This window comes from Triticum aestivum, chromosome 2A (genome assembly GCF_018294505.1).
Source record: "Triticum aestivum cultivar Chinese Spring chromosome 2A, IWGSC CS RefSeq v2.1, whole genome shotgun sequence".
Lineage (NCBI taxonomy): Eukaryota > Viridiplantae > Streptophyta > Magnoliopsida > Poales > Poaceae > Triticum > Triticum aestivum.
Window position 1 is genome coordinate 557,675,278 of NC_057797.1, and position 18,778 is coordinate 557,694,055.

Here is an 18,778-nt window from a genome sequence, read left to right on the forward strand (position 1 = left end):
ACAGGTGATGGGGGCGACGTTTACCGGGCAAGGCTCGGCGGATCAACATGACCCGCGTCACCATGACCAGGCTAATGTATCTTTCTAAGAGATCTCGAATGCGGCCCTGCAACAAGGGCACGTCCTTGGATGGCCCCCAGTCCAGTCCTTTATTAACCCATGACACTAGCTGTGGTGGGGGACCCGAGCGAAAGGCAGGTGGCGCCACCCACTTGGTGCCCCTGGGAACGGTGATGTAAAACCACTCTCGTTGCTATAAGCTGGACTCCTCTTGAAAAGAGCCCTCGGGCCATGGAGCACCAGCATTCTTGCTTATAAAAGCACCTCCGCACTCCGCGTGCCGTCCCTCGATCATCTTCGGCTCTACTTTGAAGGTCTTGAGCCATAGTCCGAAGTGAGGAGTAATACGGAGGAAGGCTTCACACATGACGCTGAATGAGGAAATATGGAGGATGGACTCCGGAGCTAAGTCGTGAAATTCCAGCCCATAATAAAACATGAGCCCCCTCACGAAGGGATCCGTCGGGAAGCCTAGCCCCCAAAGGAAGTGAGACATGAACACCACACTCTCACCAGGCTTGGGAGTGGGAATGACCTGCCCTTGAGCAGGCAGCCTATGCCAGATTTCGCCGGTCAAGAACCTGGCCTCTCTCAACTTCAGCACGTCCTCCTCCGTGACGGAGGAGGGCATCCATCGGCCTCGAAGGTCGGAACCGGACATTGTCGAAGGTCCGAAGCGCCTGAAATCTGGAGCCTTGGGTGTTGGAACTCGAGGCGAAGGGCGAACTCGTTTGAGATTGAAAGAAAGGAGTAAGGCCTTGGTCTCTTTATAAGAGGTTGAATACCAAGGGCCCTCCCCGTGACCGTTTGGGACTCGCCTTTGATCGAGAAAACATACCAACGGGTACGGTTGGGTTACCCACGCCCGTATTGATGAGAATCCTGGAATAAGGGGACACGATCTCTGCTTTGACAAGACGTGCCAAGGAAACCGCCTCGCTAAACGCGCTGAGGTGGGACAGTAAAACGATTCGAATAAAGACTTGGCCGTGGTGTGATGTCACGCTACGGAATACGTCAGCAGATTAGATTTGTGTAAATATTATTCTCTCTATGGCAATATGTGGAAACTTATTTTGCAGAGCCGGACACTACCTTTGTGTTCAAAATCTTCTATGAAGTACTTGGAGGAGGAACCCGCCTTGCAATGCCGAAGACAATCTGCGCGCCGGACTCGTCGTCATTGAAGCCTGGTTCAGGGGCTACTGAGGGAGTCCTGGATTAGGGGGTGTCCGGATAGCCGGACTATACCTTCGGCCGGACTCCTGGACTATGAAGATACAAGATTGAAGACTTCGTCCCGTGTCCGGAAGGGACTTTCCTTGGCGTGGAAGGCAAGCTTGGCGATACGGATATGTAGATCTCCTACCATTGTAACCGACTCTGTGTAACCCTAGCCCTCTCCGGTGTCTATATAAACCGGAGGGTTTTAGTCCGTAGGACGAACAACAATCATACCATAGGCTAGCTTCTAGGGTTTAGCCTCCTTGATCTCGTGGTAGATCTACTCTTGTACTACCCATATCATCAATATTAATCAAGCAGGAGTAGGGTTTTACCTCCATCGAGAGGGCCCGAACCTGGGTAAAAACATCGTGTCCCTTGTCTCCTGTTACCATCCGCCTAGACGCGCAGTTCGGGACCCCCTACCCGAGATCCGCTGGTTTTGACACCGACACTTGGATAAACTTTCTCAAGTGTTACGGACTGAAAGTTGGCGCACGCATGTTGACGGAAATAGCAGAACCTGGTCTCATCTTCACTGCGATCTTCCACCCCGACGTCGTTCCAATTGTTCATCCATGTTAGTTTTGTATCTGGTTCTTGCTTGTTGCCTCAATTACTTCTTAATCCACCTATTCCGTCTAACTAATCACAATTTAACTTTATAAGTAGCAACAAATCTCTCACGAAGATGCTACTTCTAACTAATATTTTCTTATAATTGGTGGCATGTGTAGGTTTTTTCAGAGTTAAGCAGTCTGCTCGTTTGTTACTCTGTAATAACTTGGTTGTTACTAAGGGCACTGAAGTTGACTGGATCGACATCCACAAGTTCCTACACTTTATTGACCATCTTGAGGTCCTTGTGGGGCGTTTCAATGGTGGAAGGCCATGTGGGATATGTGTGCCACTGTTGCACTCGTTGAACATGTCCAACTGTGTCGAGAAACTTATGGTACGAGCTGTTTTCTGTTATATATGTTGTTCATAAACTATTGCTTATACACAGTTTTACAGCTATGATCTTCTTGAAACAGGAACTGCCGAGTTCTATTGTTCCTATACAGATGCCTGACCATGGTTGGGTCAGACTTGCGCTTGGTCACAACATGATGTTTATGTCGACCTACTCAATTACCCTTGGAGGTGAAAAGATACTTATTCATGGGTGGTCTCAAATAATGAAGGCCCGTCCATCTTGGAGAATAGGACAGAAGATTATGTTCATGCTTTTCCATGGCTCTAAAGCGAATATCCTGTTTATTGACCACATTGCGAGATGAAGCCGCTTTCAGAAGGTTGTGGATGCACGGGGTGGCACCTGGGCCTTGTCCTGGGGCTTGGCGGCCTCACCCTTGGTTAACTGTAGGCAAAGTAGCACTGTTCGAGGCGTGTTTTGTACGGTTGAACCTGTATAAGTACTCATACTGCTTTCAGCTTTGGTTGTTAAGTGCCCCTGCTGGTTTCAATTAAGGTTGTTAAGTACTCCTGCTGCTTTTATAGTCTGTCATGTTTCTCCAGTCCTGTCTTCCTCCAGCCGCCAAAACCAAACCAGCGCCGGCGGGGCCGCCTACTTCCGCCTCCCACGGCTGGCTGCGCCTCAGCGCACGCATCGCCGCCCCACCGTCTCCTAAATCGTTAACACCGATGTCCTCCGCACGCTTTGGTGCGCTCACCACGGCGCCGCCCTCTCGCGTTGTCAACATGGTCAACAAACAACAGGAATCGGCAGAAGTACGTGGAGAGGATGACAGTAGGGGCCCACCACATCAGTGTATGGAAAAATAAAATGCTTCCTCCTAGTGTTTTCCTGACATCTGGGACCCACGACATTGTGAGCGTATATTGTCAATAAACAAGAGAACTGCACAAGATCGGCTGTCACCTGGGACGTAGCTATTCGAGCAGTATTTTTTTGTTTGGTATTGCTGAGACGGAGTAGGGTTTGAACTGGGCTATGGCCCGTCTAGCCCAAGCTTATATTTTATGTTCACCATGTGACCAGCCCAGCTATTTTTTCTTTGTGAAAATGATCCCAATTTATTTTTCTGAAGAATACCCAATCCAGGCCTACTTATTTTTTTACGCCGTGATGGGCTGCAACTCTTTCAAGACGCCTGCAACTCTTGAAAGTAATATGAAATGAGTTGTAAATATAAAAACAGATGACAAATTGGCAATTACTTTATAATTTCTAAATTTTATTACATTTTCAGATTCCTATTTCACTGGGCATTAACCTAATTTAAATATATCTTCAAAGTACTTTAAATCTGGCTGGACATTTTGGTATTAAAAATAGTTTGGAACCCACAGAAATATGCGAAATTGGCCCTGGCCAACCAAAAAAAACGACTGCAATAAATTGCATAAGAAGTTGCCATGAGCTATATATAAATTCTTAAAAAAAGAGGGAGTGGTCTGATTTGTGGGCCTGTTTAGTTGACGTGTATGCAAGATTTTTTTAGTTATTATATACGTCAACAAACGATTCTAGCAGACGTAACCGTTGGATGTCAATCCAACGGCCGTCGTGTTTCTTCAATCTCTGATCTTCTTGCTCCAGCCGCCAAAGTAGCGCCGGCGGGACCGCCTACTCCCGCCTCCCATGGCCGGTTGTGCTGCACGCAGACCTCAGCGCCCCCTACTACTCCCACTGCTGGCCAGGTCATCCCTCTACTCACGACACACCCTATTTTGCGGCGACGGCAACCTCACACCGCAGCCGAACCGGTGAACGCTCATACTCCTCTCCGCGTGGGCATCCACCACCGCGTCTTCCCCGGCTCCGCGTCGTCCCATTCCTATGCCTCGCTGTCGTCCACCGCCGTGGTGCTCTCGGCGCGGCGTGGTCAATGTTGTCAACGACCGACTTGCATCAGAAGAGTACTGTACGTGGAGAGGCTGACAGCTGGGTCCACGGCAGCCGCAAGGAAGTGCCTCCTTATTATGCGGAAAATAATTATTCCTCCACCTGATAGCGGGGACCCACCGGACGGGCCACCAGTATTTTGCGAAAAAATCATTTCCCCCTAACTGCTGGGACCCATCGGACGGGCCACCGTATTTCACAAAAAAACGTTCCCCCTGCTGTCAGCTCGGACCCACCGGAAGTGCCTCCTTATTACGCACAAAAAATGAATACTCCCCCGCCTAGCTGGGACCCACCTTGGTGGGAGGCTGACTTGTGGGCCTACTAAGTTGACAGGGACGAAGGGCTTTGTCAACTTAGTCAATATGAACGATTCTAGCTCCAGTGACCGTACGATGTCCATCCAACGGTCGTAGTGCTTCTTCAACCTCTGGTCTTCTTGCTCCAGCCGCCCAAAGCAGCGCCGGTCGTGCTGCATGCTCCTGCCTCCCGTGGCCAGCTGTGCTGCCGTGGAGGCCTCACCGCCCCCTACTATTCCCACCGTTGGCCAGGACCTACGGCGACGGCAGCCGCACACCGCAACCAAACCAGTGAACCCTCGTACTCCTCTCCGCGCGGGCTTCCACTGCCGCGTCTTCCCCGGCTCCGCGTCGTCCCCTTCCTAGGCCTCTCCGTCGTCCATCGCCGTGGTGCTCTCGGCGCGGCGTGGTCAATGTGGTCAACGACCAACTTCCATTGGAAGAGTACTGTGCGTGGAGACGCTGATAGCTGGGTCCACGGCCGTAGAAAGGAAGTGCCTCCTTATTACGCGCAAAATAATTATTCCTCCACCTGACAGCGGGGACCCACCGGACGGGCCACCGTATTTCGTGAAAAAATGTTTGCCCCTGACTGCTGGGACCCACCAGCTACATCTTCGCACGCAAGGAAGTGCCTGACAGTCGGGACCCACCTGGTCGAAGCGTATGTAGCATTGTCATTCTGGTCGCGAACGTGTACGTACATATATACTGGTCGATGTAGAGGTGCGCACGTATCGTAGTAGAGGCGCGCACGTAGCATGTACACGCACGTACACTGGCTAGGGTGCAAGAAAGAAAATACGGCCACGTATGTGTACATACGGGCGGGGTCCCGAACGCCTACTCGCGCATACGTACGGCCAGGGCTCGTGTACATGGATGGGTCGGAACGGAGAAACAACATCATCGTGTTCATGGGGAGGCAACGGAATGCGTCGTGTTCATGGGGAGGCAACGGAATGAATCGTGTTCTTGGGGAGGAAATGGAACGCGTGGGAGCCAACCGGCTGGGTCGGAACGGAATGGGTGGTCGTGTTTATCGGGAGGGCTTGGACGGAACAGGCGATGGAAACGAGGCCTGGCGTACCGCAGAACGAAGGAAACAACCTTGTGTTCGACCGGCCACGTTCAAAACGGGATCCTGTTGACCGGGAGGGGTCTGGCGTATCGCAAAACGGACGAAACAGACTTGTGTTGGAGCGCTATGGTCGAAACGGGGGTCTTGTTCATCGGGAGGGGTGTGGCGTACCGCAAAACGGGACTCCACGGGATACTGTTCATCTCCACCATCGACCTTCTCCAGCCTCCATGAGCTACTGTTCATCCACCGTCGACCTCCTCCAGCCTCCACCTGCGACTGTTCATCCACGGGCTCCTGTTCATCCAGCCTCCACCGCGCGCTACTCCACCGGCTACTGTTCAACCAGCCCTCTCCACAAGCTCCTGTTCAACCACCCCTCCACGGGCTACTGTTCATCCTGCCCTCCACCGTCTACTGTTCATCCTGCCCTCCACGGGGTGGTCCTGTTCATCCAGCCCTCCATGGGGTCCTGTTCATCCAGCCCCAACCGGCTCGATCGATTGGGGTCATGTTCATCCAGAGGCAACACCACGGGGTCCTGTTCATCCACCCCCACTGGGAACTGTTCATCCAAACCAAACCCCCCTGCAACGCTCACTGTTCATCCAGAGGCAGCATCGATCGGCTTCAGTTAGCAGCAGTAGCGAAGGAATCGCTCGATCGGGTTCAGTTAACAGCCATCGATGGATCGCTCGGGTTCAGTAACGCGTAGCCTGCAGTGCAATCGCTCGGGTTCAGTTAGAGCCCAACGCCTCGCTCGGGTTCAGTTAGAGCCAACGCCTCGCACACACGCGCGTACGTGTACGAGAGAAGCGCGCATCGCTCGGCCCCCGACCTCCCACCGTAACCGGGAACTCCCTGAAATTTTCCTCGCCCTCGCTTCTACCATGGTTTTTTCCGTCATGGACGGCCCAAAGAATGTCATGCAGCTGCATCTCCGGCCCGCCCAGGATGAAAAGCCCATTTTCTGTCATGATTTTTTGTCATAGAAGTAGGAGCCCACCACATCTATGATGATACCCGGTTTTGTCACAATTATTGTCATAGAAGTGTCATATGTATGACAAAAAAAATTCGTTTGGCCCAAAATGTCACGGATGTGTCTTTTTTTGTAGTGTTGAGAATCAAACGAGAGAGAGGAAGCCATCTAGCTACTAACTACGGACCCGAAGGTCTACAAAGAACTACTCACGCATCATCGGAGAGGCACCAATGGAAGTGGTGAACCCCTCCGTGATGGTGTCTAGAGTGGATCAGGTGGTTCTGGACTCTGCGGCGGCTGGAATTGATTTTCGTCGAGTCCCCTAGGGTTTCTGGAATATTGGGGTATTTATAGAGCAAAGAGGCGGTTCAGGGGGCACCCGAGGTGGGCACAACCCACCAGGGCGCGCCTGGGCCTCCTGGCGCGCCCTTGTGGGTTGTGCTCCAAGATTATAAAAAATGATATAAAATGACTATAAAATAATTATAAAACATCCAAGATTGATAATATAACAGCATGGAACAATCAAAAATTATAGATACGTTGGAGAAGTATCAGCATCCCCAAGCTTAATTCTTGCTCGTCCTCGAGTAGGTAAATGATAAAAACAGAATTTTTGATGTGGAATGCTGCTTAACATGTCATATCATATTCTTTTATTTATAGCATGGACATTTGGACTTTTATATTGTTCAAAGCAATAGTCTAGTTTTGACATGATAATTTAAATACTCAAGCATATCATCAAGCAACCAAGTCTTTCAAAATATCAACGCTAAAATAAGCTATCCCTAGCCAATTATGTTCAGTCATTGATGCATTCATGAAACACACTCGCATATTAACTACACCCAATGCTCAATTATGATCATAGTGCCTCCTAGTTGGTGCTTTATAAGAGAAGATGGAGACTCAAATTCAAAATAAAAATTGCATAAAGTAAAAGAAAGGCCCTTCGCGGAGGGAAGTAGGGATCTGTAGAGGTGCTGGAGCTCAAAGCGAAAATTGAGAGATAAAAACATTTTGAGAGGCATACTTTTCCCACAACGAAAACGAATTAGAGTTCCCAACACTTTCCATGCTAGATACATCATAGGCGGTTCCCAAACAGATATTAAAGTTTATTCCTTTTTCCACCATACTTTCACTTTCCATGGCTAACCGTATCCACGGGTGCCTTCCATACCAACACTTTCCAAAGAATTTATTATTTGACAACATAAAGTAAATTCATTTTTCGTTTCAGGACCGGGCATCCCGAATACTTTTGCCTTACTCTCGTGCAATGACAAGTGAATAAACACTCATCGTGAGAATAACACATCTAGCATGGAAAATATTAGCCACTCCTCACCTCCTTATTAGTGGTACGAGCACACAAAAGAGAATTTTATTTTGAATATTAGAGATGGCACATACACATTTGCTTAGAACGGTAAAAGAATACCGCATATAGGTAGGTATAGTGGACTCATATGGCAAAACTAGTTTAAAGGTTTTTGGATGCACAAGTAGTGATCATACTTAGTGCAAAATGAAGGCTAGCAAAAGATTGAGAAGCGACCAACCAAGAAACGAATAATCTCATAAGCGAGCATTAAGCATAATTAACACTGAATAATGCACCACAAGTAGGATATAATTTCATTGCATAATTGTTTACTTTCGTGCTTGCATAGGGAATCACAAACCTTAACACCAATATTCTTACTAAATCATAATTACTCATCAAGATGACTCACATATCACATCATCATATCTCAAAACTATTACTAAGAATCAAGTTTATTTTGTCCAATGATCTTCATGAAAGTTTTTATTATATCCTTCTTGCACATCTATCACTTTGGAACTAATTTCCATATGTTGCTTTTGATAAGCTCAAACAAATATAAGTGGAGATCATGAGCATAAAATTTCTTTGTCTCAAATTAATTTAAGTGAAGCAAGAGAGAATTTCTTGAAAATTTTACTAACTCTCAAATAAATCTAAGTGAAGCAAGAGAGCATTTCTTCAAAAATACTAAAGCACACCATGCTCAAAAAGATATAAGTGAAGCACTAGAGCAAATCCATAGCTCATAAACATTTAAGTGAAGCATAGAGAGCAATTCTAACAAGTCATGGCATAATTTTGGCTCTCTCAAATAGGTGTGTCAAGCAAGGAATCAAGACTTGGAACACATAATAAAACAAGCAAATACTCTTACCATACAAGACGCTCCAAGCAAAACACATAGTATGTGACTAATAAAAATATAGCTTCGAGTAAAATACCGATGGTCGTTAGAAGAAAGAGGGGATGCCACTCGGGGCATCCCCAAGCTTAGTTGCTTGCTCTCTGTTGGATAATATCTTGGCATGCCGGGGCATCCCCAAGCTTAGGCTCTTCTTACTCCTTATTCCTTCATCCATCGTAAGATAACCCAAAACTTGAAAACTTCAATCACACAAAACTCCAACAAAACCTTCGTGAGATCCGTTAGTATAAGAAAGCATATCACTACTATAAGTACTGTAGAAAACCAACTCATATTTTTCCCTTGCATTATATCTACTGTATTCCAACTTTTCTCTGGAAAAACTTATCAAAGAAAACCATAGAGCCATCAAAACAAGCACACAACGCAAAGAAAACATAATCTGTCAAAAACAGAATAGTCTGTAGCAATCTGGATATTTTGAATAATTTTGTAACTCCAAAAACTCTAAGAAATTAGGACGACCTAGGCAATTTGTATATTAATCTTCTGCAAAAAGAATTGGTATTTTATCGCTCTCTGGTTAAAAACGAAAATTATTTTCAGGATCGCAAAAGTTTCTGTTTTTCAGCAAGATCAAACAACTATCACCCAAGAAGATCCTAAAGGCTTTACTTGGCACATACACTAATTAAGACACAAAAAACAGAATCATAACAGTAGCATAATTGTGCTAACACTCAAGAACAGAAAGCAAAAAGCAAAAATAAATTTTATTCATTGGATTGCCTCCCAACAAGTGCTATCGTTTTATGCCCTAGCTAGGCATAAGATTTCAATGATGCTCACACAAAAGATAATAATTGAAACTCGAAGAGAGTATCATGAAGCATGTGAAAATCACTTTTAAGTCTAACATACTTCCTATGCACAGAAATTTTATAAGTAAACAAATTATTAAAACAAGCAAAAACTAGCATAAGCAAGGAAAAGGAATAAAGCATTGACAATCTCAACATGAAGAGAGGTAGTTCAGTAACATGAAAATTTCTATGACCATAATTTCCTCTCTCGTAATAATTACATGTAAGATCATACTCAAATTCAACAATATAGCTATCACATAAAGTTTTCTCTTCATGATCCACATGCAAGCAAAGTTGACACTCTTCCAAAATAGTGGGGTTATCATCAAATAAAGTCATGACCTCTCCAAGCCCACTTTTATCAAAAAATATATAAGATTGAACACTCTCCAAATTTGTGGGATTATTTTTACCTAGAGTTGACACTCTTCCAAACCCACTTTCAATACTATTGAACACATTATCAATTTTATATTCATTATGAGGCTTAAATAAATTTTCAAGATCATAGGAAACATTATCACCCAATCATGATCATTGCAATAAGTAGTAGACATAGCAAAATTAGCATCCCCAAGCTTAGGGTCTTGCATATTATTGGCACAATTGACATTAATAGAATTTATAATAACATCATTGCAATCATGCTTTTCGTTCAAGGAGCTATCATGAATCACTTCATAAACTTCTTCATTTAACACTTCATCACAATTTTCAAATTCATAAATCTCAAGCAAAAACTTCATAAAGATAATCCAGTGAACTCAATTCACTAGCAATTGGTTCATCATAATTGGATCTCTTGATAAGATTAGCAAGTGGATGAGGATCCATATGAATTGATTTTTAGCAAGCAAATAGAAGGCACATAGCAACATAAGCAAAGATAGCAAACAAGAGATTTGACGAGAAAATGGCGAATGAAAAAGAGGGCGAATAAAACGGCAAATTTTTATGAAGTGGGGGAGAGGAAAACGAGAGACAAATGGCAAATAATGTAAATTGCGAGGAGGTGAGATTTGTGATTACGAACCTGGTAGATGTTGAAGATCCTCCCTGGCAACGGTGTCAGAAATTCCTTTTGATGCGGCTTGAAGCTACGTCGTTATTTCCCCAAAGAGGAAGGGATGATGCAGCACAATGACGGTAGGTATTTCCCTCAGTGATGAGACCAAGGTTATAAAACCAGTAGGAGAACCATGAACAACACGTAAGCGACGCCTGCACACAAATAACAACTACTCGCAACCCGACGTATTAAAGGGGTTGTCAATCCCTTCGGGTAACGGTGCCAGAAATTGGCCAAACGGATGTGAATAAATTGTAGTAGATTGATAGATCGAACGCCAAATAAAATAAATGAGAATAAATTGCAGCAATGTATTTTTGTATTTTCGGTTTAATAAATCTGAAAATAAAAGGCAAATAAAATAGATCTGAAGGCAAATATATTAAAGAAGAGACCCGGGGGCCGTAGGTTTCACTAGTGGCTTCTCTCGAGAAAAAAAGCAAATGGTGGGTAAACAAATTACTGTTGGGTAATTGATAGAACTTCAAATAATCATGATGATATCCAGGCAATGATCATTATATAGGCATCACGTCCACGATTAGTAGACCGACTCCTGCCTGCATCTACTACTATTACTCCACACATCGACCGCTACCCAGAATGCATCTAGTGTATTAAGTTCATGGGGAAACGGAGTAATGTAATAAGAACGATGACATGATGTAGACAAGATCTATCTATGTAGAGATAGACCCCATCGTTTTATCCTTAGTAGCAACGATACATACATGTCGGTTCCCCTTCTGTCGCTGGGATCAAGCACCGTAAGATCGAACCCACTACAAAGCACCTCTTCCCATTGCAAGATAAATAGATCAAGTTGGCCAAAAAAAACCCAAATATCAGAGAAGAAATCGAGGCTATAAGCAATCATGCATATAAGATATCAAAGAACATTCAAATAACTTTCATGGATAAAAAGATAGATCTGATCATAAACTCAAAGTTCATCTGATCCCAACAAACACACTCCAAAAAGAGTTACATCGTATGGATCTCCAAGAGACCATTGTATTGAGAATCAAACAAGAGAGAGGAAGCCATCCAGCTACTAACTACGGACACGAAGGTCTACAAAGAACTACTTACGCATCATCAGAGAGGCACCAATGGAAGTGGTGACCCCTCCGTGATGGTGTCTAGATTGGATCTGGTGGTTCTGGACTCTGCGGCGGCTAGAATTGATTTTCGTCGACTCCCCTAGGGTTTATGGAATATTGGGGTATTTATAGAGCAAAGAGGCGGTTCAGGGGCACCCGAGGTGGGCACAACGCACCAGGGCACGCTGGAATTGATTTTCGTCGACTCACCTAGGGTTTCCGGAATATTGGGGTATTTATAGAGCAAAGAGGCGGTTCAGGGGCACCCGAGGTGGGCACAACGCACCAGCGCACCTCGGGTGCCCCTGAACCGCCTCTTTGCATTATAAATACCCCAATATTCCAGCACCTCGGGTGCCCCTGAACCGCCTCTTTGCTCTATAAATACCCCAATATTCCAGAAACCCTAGGGGAGTCGACGAAAATCAATTCCAGCCGCCGCAGAGTCCAGAACCACCAGATCCAGGCGCGCCCTGGTGGGTTGTGCTCTCCTCGAAGCACCCCTAGGTGCTTCTTCGGCCCATTGGTTGTCTTCTGGTCCAAAAACAATCTCCAAAAAGTTTCGCTGCATTTGGACTCTGTTTGGTATTGATTTCCTGCGATGTAAAAAACATGCAAAAAACAACAACTAGCACTTGGCACTATGTCAATAGGGTAGTACCAAAAAATGATATAAAATGACTATAAAATGATTATAAAACATCCAAGATTGATAATATAACAGCATGGAACAATCAAAAATTATAGATACATTGGAGACGTATTACTTGCACACTTTGTTAGGACCTTTAGGATCGACAAAACCTTCTGGTTGCATCATATACAACTCTTCTGTAAGAAATCCATTAAGGAATGCAGTTTTGACATCCATTTTCCAAATTTCATAAAATGCGGAAATTGCTAACATGATTCGGATTGACTTAAGCATCGATACAGGCGAGAAGGTCTCATCGTAGTCAACCCCTTGAACTTGTCGAAAACCTTTTGCGACAAGTCGAGCTTTATAGATGGTGACATTACCATCAGCGTCTGTCTTCTTCTTGAAGATCCATTTATTCTTAATGGCTTGCCGATCATCGGACAACTCCACCAAAGTCCACACTTTGTTCTCATACATGGATCCTATCTCAGATTTCATGGCCTCGAGCCATTTATCAGAATCTGGGCTCATCATAGCTTCTTCATAATTCATAGGTTCGTCATGGTCTAGTAACATGACTTCCAACACAGGATTACCGTACCACTCTGGTGCGGAACATGCTCTGTTCGACCTACGAGGTCTAGTAGTAACTTGATCCGAAGTTTCACGATCATCATCATTAACTTCCTCTCTAGCTAGTTGGTCTAGGCATCACGGGAACGGATTTCTCTGATGTGCTAATTTCCAAATTGAGAGAAGGTACAATTACCTCATCTAGTTCTACTTTCCTCCCACGCACTTCTTTCGAGAGAAACTCCTTCTCTAGAAATGTTACATTCTTGGCAACAAAGATCTTGCCTTCGGATCTATGGTAGAAGGTGTACCCAATTGTTTCCTTAGGGTATCATGTGAAGACACAATTCTTCGATTTTGGTTCGAGCTTATCAGGCTGAAGCCTTTTGACATAAGTGTCGCAACCCCAAACTTTAAGAAACGACGGCTTAGGTTTCTTGCCAATCCATAGTTCATACGGTATTGTCTCAATGGTTTTAGACGGTGCCCTATTTAACGTGAATGCAGTTGTCTCTAATGCATAACCCCAAACTGATAGTGGTAAATCGGTAAGAGACATCATAAATCGCACCATATCTAATAAAGTATGGTTACGACATTCGGACACACCATTACACTATGGTGTTCCAGGTGGCGTGAGTTGTGAAACAATTCCACATTGTTTTGAATGAAGGCCAAACTCGTAACTCAAATATTCGCCTCCGCGATCAGATCGTAGAAACTTTATTTTGTTGTTACGATGATTCTCTACTTCACTCTGAAATTCTTTGAACTTTTGAAATGTTTTAGACTTGTGTTTCATTAAGTAAATATACCCATATCTACTTAAATCATCTATGAAGGTCAAAAAATAACGATACCCGCCGTGTGCCTCAACACTCATCGGACCACATACATCGGTATGTATTATTTCCAGTAAGTCATTAGCTCGCTCCGTTGTTCCGGAGAATAGAGTTTTAGTCATCTTGCCCATGAGGCATGGTTCGCAAGTATCAAATGATTCATAATCAAGTGATTCCAAAAGTCCATATGCATGGAGTTTCTTCATGCACTTTACACCAATATGACCTAAACGGCAGTGCCACAAGTATGTTGCACTATCATTATCAACTTTGCATCTTTTGGCATCAATATTATATATGAATATGTGTGTCACTACGATCGAGATTCAATAAACCATTCACATTGGGTGTATGACCATAGAAGGTTTTATTCATGTGAACAGAACAACAATTATTCTCTGACTTAAATGAATAAAAAATATTGCAATAAACATGATATAATTATATTCATGCTCAACACAAACACCAAATAACATTTATTTAGGTTCAACACTAATCCCAAAGGTAGAGGGAGTGTGTGATGCTGATCACATCATCCTTGGGATCATTTCCAACACACATTGTCACCTTGCTTTTAACTAGTCTGTGCAACTCCTGTTTCGAGTTACTAATCTTAGCAACTGAACCGGTATCAAATACCTAGGGGTTACTACGAACACTAGTAAAATACACATCAGTAACATGTATATCAAATATACCTTTGTTCACTTTGCCATCCTTCTTATCCGCCAAGTATTTGGGGTAGTTCTGCTTCCAGTTACTAGTACCTTTGAAGTAGAAGCACTCAGTTTCACGCTTGGGTCCAGCTTTGGGCTTCTTCCCGGGAGTGGCAACTTGCCTGCCATTCTTTTTGAAGTTCCATTTATTTCCCTTGCCCCTTTTCTTGAAACTAGTGGTCTTGTTAACCATCAACACTTGATGCTCCTTCTTGATTTCTACCATCACCGATTTCAGCATCGCGAAGAGCTCGGGAATAATTTTCGTCACCCCTTGCATATTATAGTTCATCACGAAGTTCTAGTAGCTTGGTGATAGTAACTAGAGAACTTTGTCAATCACTATCTTATCTGGAAGATTAACTCCCACTTGATTCAAGCGATTGTAGTACCCAGACATTCTGAGCACACGCTCACTGGTTGAGCTATTCTCCTCCATCTTGTAGGCAAAGTACTTGTTAGAGGTCTCATACCTCTCAACACGATCATGAGTCTGAAATACCAATTTCAGCTCTTGGAACATCTCATATGCTCCGCGGCGTTCAAAATGTTTTTGAAGTCCCGGTTCTAAGTCGTAAAGCATGGCGCACTAAACTATCAAGTAGTCATCATATCAAGCTTGCCAAACATTCCTAACGTCTGCATCTGCTCCTGCAACAGGTCTGTCACCTAGAGGTGCATCAAGGACATAATTCTTCTATGCAGCAATGAGGATAATCCTCAGATCATGAACCCGGTCCGCATCATTGCTACTATCATCTTTCAAATTAGTTTTCTCTAGGAACATATCAAAAAAATAGGGGACCTGCATCGCGAGCTATTGATATACAATATAGATTTCTAATACTATCTGGACTAAGTTCATGATAAATTAAGTTCAATTAATCAATTACTGATGAACTCCTACTTAAGTCAACGTCCCTCAAGCTGTCTAAGTGTTACATGATCCAAATCAACTAACCCATGTCCGATCATCACGTGAGATGGGGTAGTCATCAATGATGAACATCTCTATGTTGATCATATCTACTATATAATTCACGTTTGACCTTTCGGTCTCCAGTGTTCCGAGGCCATGTCTGTACATGCTAGGCTCGTCCCAAGTATTTCGCGTGTGCAAAACTATCTTGCACCAGTTGTATGTGAACGCAGAGTCTATCACACCCGATCATCACGTGGTGTCTCGACACGATGAGCTGTAGCAACGGTGCATACCCAGGAAGAACACTTTTACCTTGAAATTTAGCGAAGGGGTCATCTTATAATGCTACCGCCGTAGTAAGCAAAATAAGATGCATAAAAGATAAACATCACATGCAATCAAAATATGTGACATGATATGGCCATCATCATCTTGTGCTTTTGATCTCCATCTCCAAAGCATTGTCATGATCTTCATCATCACCGGCTCGACACCTTGATCTCCATCATTGCGTCGTGGTCGTCTCACCAACTATTGCTTCTACAACTATTGCTAACTCATAGCGATAAAGTAAGGCAATTACATGGCGTATGCATTTCATACAATAAAGAGACAACCGTAAGGCTCCTGCCGGTTGTCAGATATCTTACAAAACATGGTCATATCATATAATAACATTTATCACATCATGTCTTGACCATATCACATCACAACATGCCCTGCAAAAACAAGTTAGACCTCCTCTACTTTGTTGTGGCAAGTTTTATGTGGGTGCTACGGGCTTCTAGTAAGAACCGTTCTTACCTACGCATAAAACCACAACGGTGTTTCGTCAAGTTTTTTTGTTTTAACCTTCTTCAAGGACCGGCCGCAGTCAAATTTGATTCAACTAAAGTAGGAGAAACAGACACCCGCCAGCCACCTTTATGCAAAACTAGTTGCATGTTAGTCGGTGGAACCGGTCTCATGTGCGTGGACATGTAAGGTTAGTCCGGGCCGCTTCATCCCACAATACCGTGATGACCCACAAGTATAGGGGATCTATCGTAGTCCTTTCGATAAGTAAGAGTGTCAAACCCAACGAGGAGTAGAAGAAATGATAAGCGGTTTTCGGCAAGGTATTCTCTGCAAGCACTGAAATTATCTGTAACAAATAGTTTTGTGATAAGGTAATTTGTAACGAGTAGCAAGTAATAAAAGTAAATAAAGTGCAACAAGATGGCTCAATCCTTTTTGTAGCAAAGGACAAGCCTAGACAAACTCTTATATGAAGGAAAGTGCTCCCGAGGACACATGGGAATTATCATCAAGCTAGTTTTCATCATGTTCATATGATTCGCGTTCGGTACTTTGATAATTTGATATGTGGGTGGACCGGTGCTTGGGTACTGTCCTTACTTGGACAAGCATCCAACTTATGATTAATCCCCATTGCAAGCATCCACAACTACAACAGAAATATTAAGGTAAACCTAACCATAGCATGAAACATATGGATCCAAATCAGCCCCTTACGAAGCAACGCATAAACAAGGGTTTAAGCTTCTGTCACTCTAGCAACCCATCATCTACTTGTTACTTCCCAAGGCCTCCCTCTAGGCCCAAACAATGGTGAAGTGTCATGTAGTCGACATTCACATGACACCACTAGAGGGATAACAACATACATCTCATAAAAATATCGAACGAATACCAAATTCACATCACTACTAATAGCAAGACTTCTCCCATGTCCTCAGGAACAAACGTAACTACTCACAAAGTATGTTCATGTTCATAATCAGAGGGGTATTAATATGCATAATGGATCTGAACATATAATCTTCCACCAAGTAAACCAACTAGCATCAACTACAAGGAGTAATCAACACTACTAGTAACCCACAGGTACTAATCTGAGGTTTGGATACAAAGATTGGAAACAAGAGATGAACTATGGTTTGAGATGAGATGGTGCTGGTGAAGATGTTGATGGAGATTGACCCTCTCTCGATGAGAGGATCGTTGGTGGTGACGATGGTGATGATTTCCCCCTCCCGGAGGGAAGTTTCCCCGGCAGAACAGCTCCGCCAAATCCCTAGATTGGTTCCGCCAAGGTTCTGCCTCATGGCGGCGGAGTCTCATCCTGAAAGTTTTCTTATGAGTTTTTTCTCGGACGAAAGACCTCATATAGCAGAAGATGGGCATCAGAGGGCCACCAGGGGGCCCACGAGGCAGGGGGCACGCCCAGGGGGTAGGGCGTGCCCCACCCTCGTGGCCAAGGTGTGGCCCCCTCTGGTACTTCTTGCGCTCAGTATTTTTTATATATTCTGGAAATAACTTCTGTGAAGTTTCAGGACTTTTGGAGCTGTGCAGAATAGGTCTATAATATTTGCTCCTTTTCCAGCCCAGAATCCCAGCTGCCGGCACTCTCCCTCTTTATGTAAACCTTGTAAAATAAGAGAGAATAGGCATAAGTATTGTGACATAATGTGTAATAACAGCCCATAATGCAATAAATATCGATATAAATGCATGATGCAAAATGGACGTATGAACTCCCCCAAGCTTAGACCTCGCTTGTCATCAAGTAGAAGCCGAAATCAAAAAATATGTCCACGTGTTTAGAGATAGAGGTGTCGATAAAAATAAAATACGGACATGAGGGCATCATGATCATTCTTAGAACAGCAACATATATATATTTTGTCATATGATCTCTTATGCTAAAGTAGCAATTCAATCACAATTTCAAGTATGAATCATAAACTTTGTTGAGAACCAACAAACTCTAATCTCAGTCATTGAGGCAATTGCAATTTATCATAACATAGGAAAGAGTCAATATAAGAGCTTTTCAGCAAGTCCACATACTCAACTATCATTTAGTCTTTCACAATTGCTAACACTCACGCAATATTTATGGTATGGAGTTTTAATCGGACACAGAGAAAGATAGGGGCTTATAGTTTTGCCTCCCAACGTTTTACCTCAAGGGTAATGTCAACCATAATAGTTCATGAAAACTCACATCCAATTAGCTATATATATATATGGATCTTCCCAACACATTGTGCTTGCAAAGGATAAAATGTAAAAGGAAAGGTGAAGATCACCATGACTCTTATATAAGGTAGAAGATAAAAGTAAAAGATAGGCCCTTCACAGAGGGAAGCAGAGGTTGTAATGCGCTTTTATGGTTGGATGCACAAAATCTTAATGCAAAAGAACGTCACTTTATATTACCACTTGTGATATGGACCTTTATTATGCAGTCCGTCGCTTTTATTTCTTCCATATCACAAGATCGTATAAATCTTATTTTCTCTGCACTAATAAGTCATAC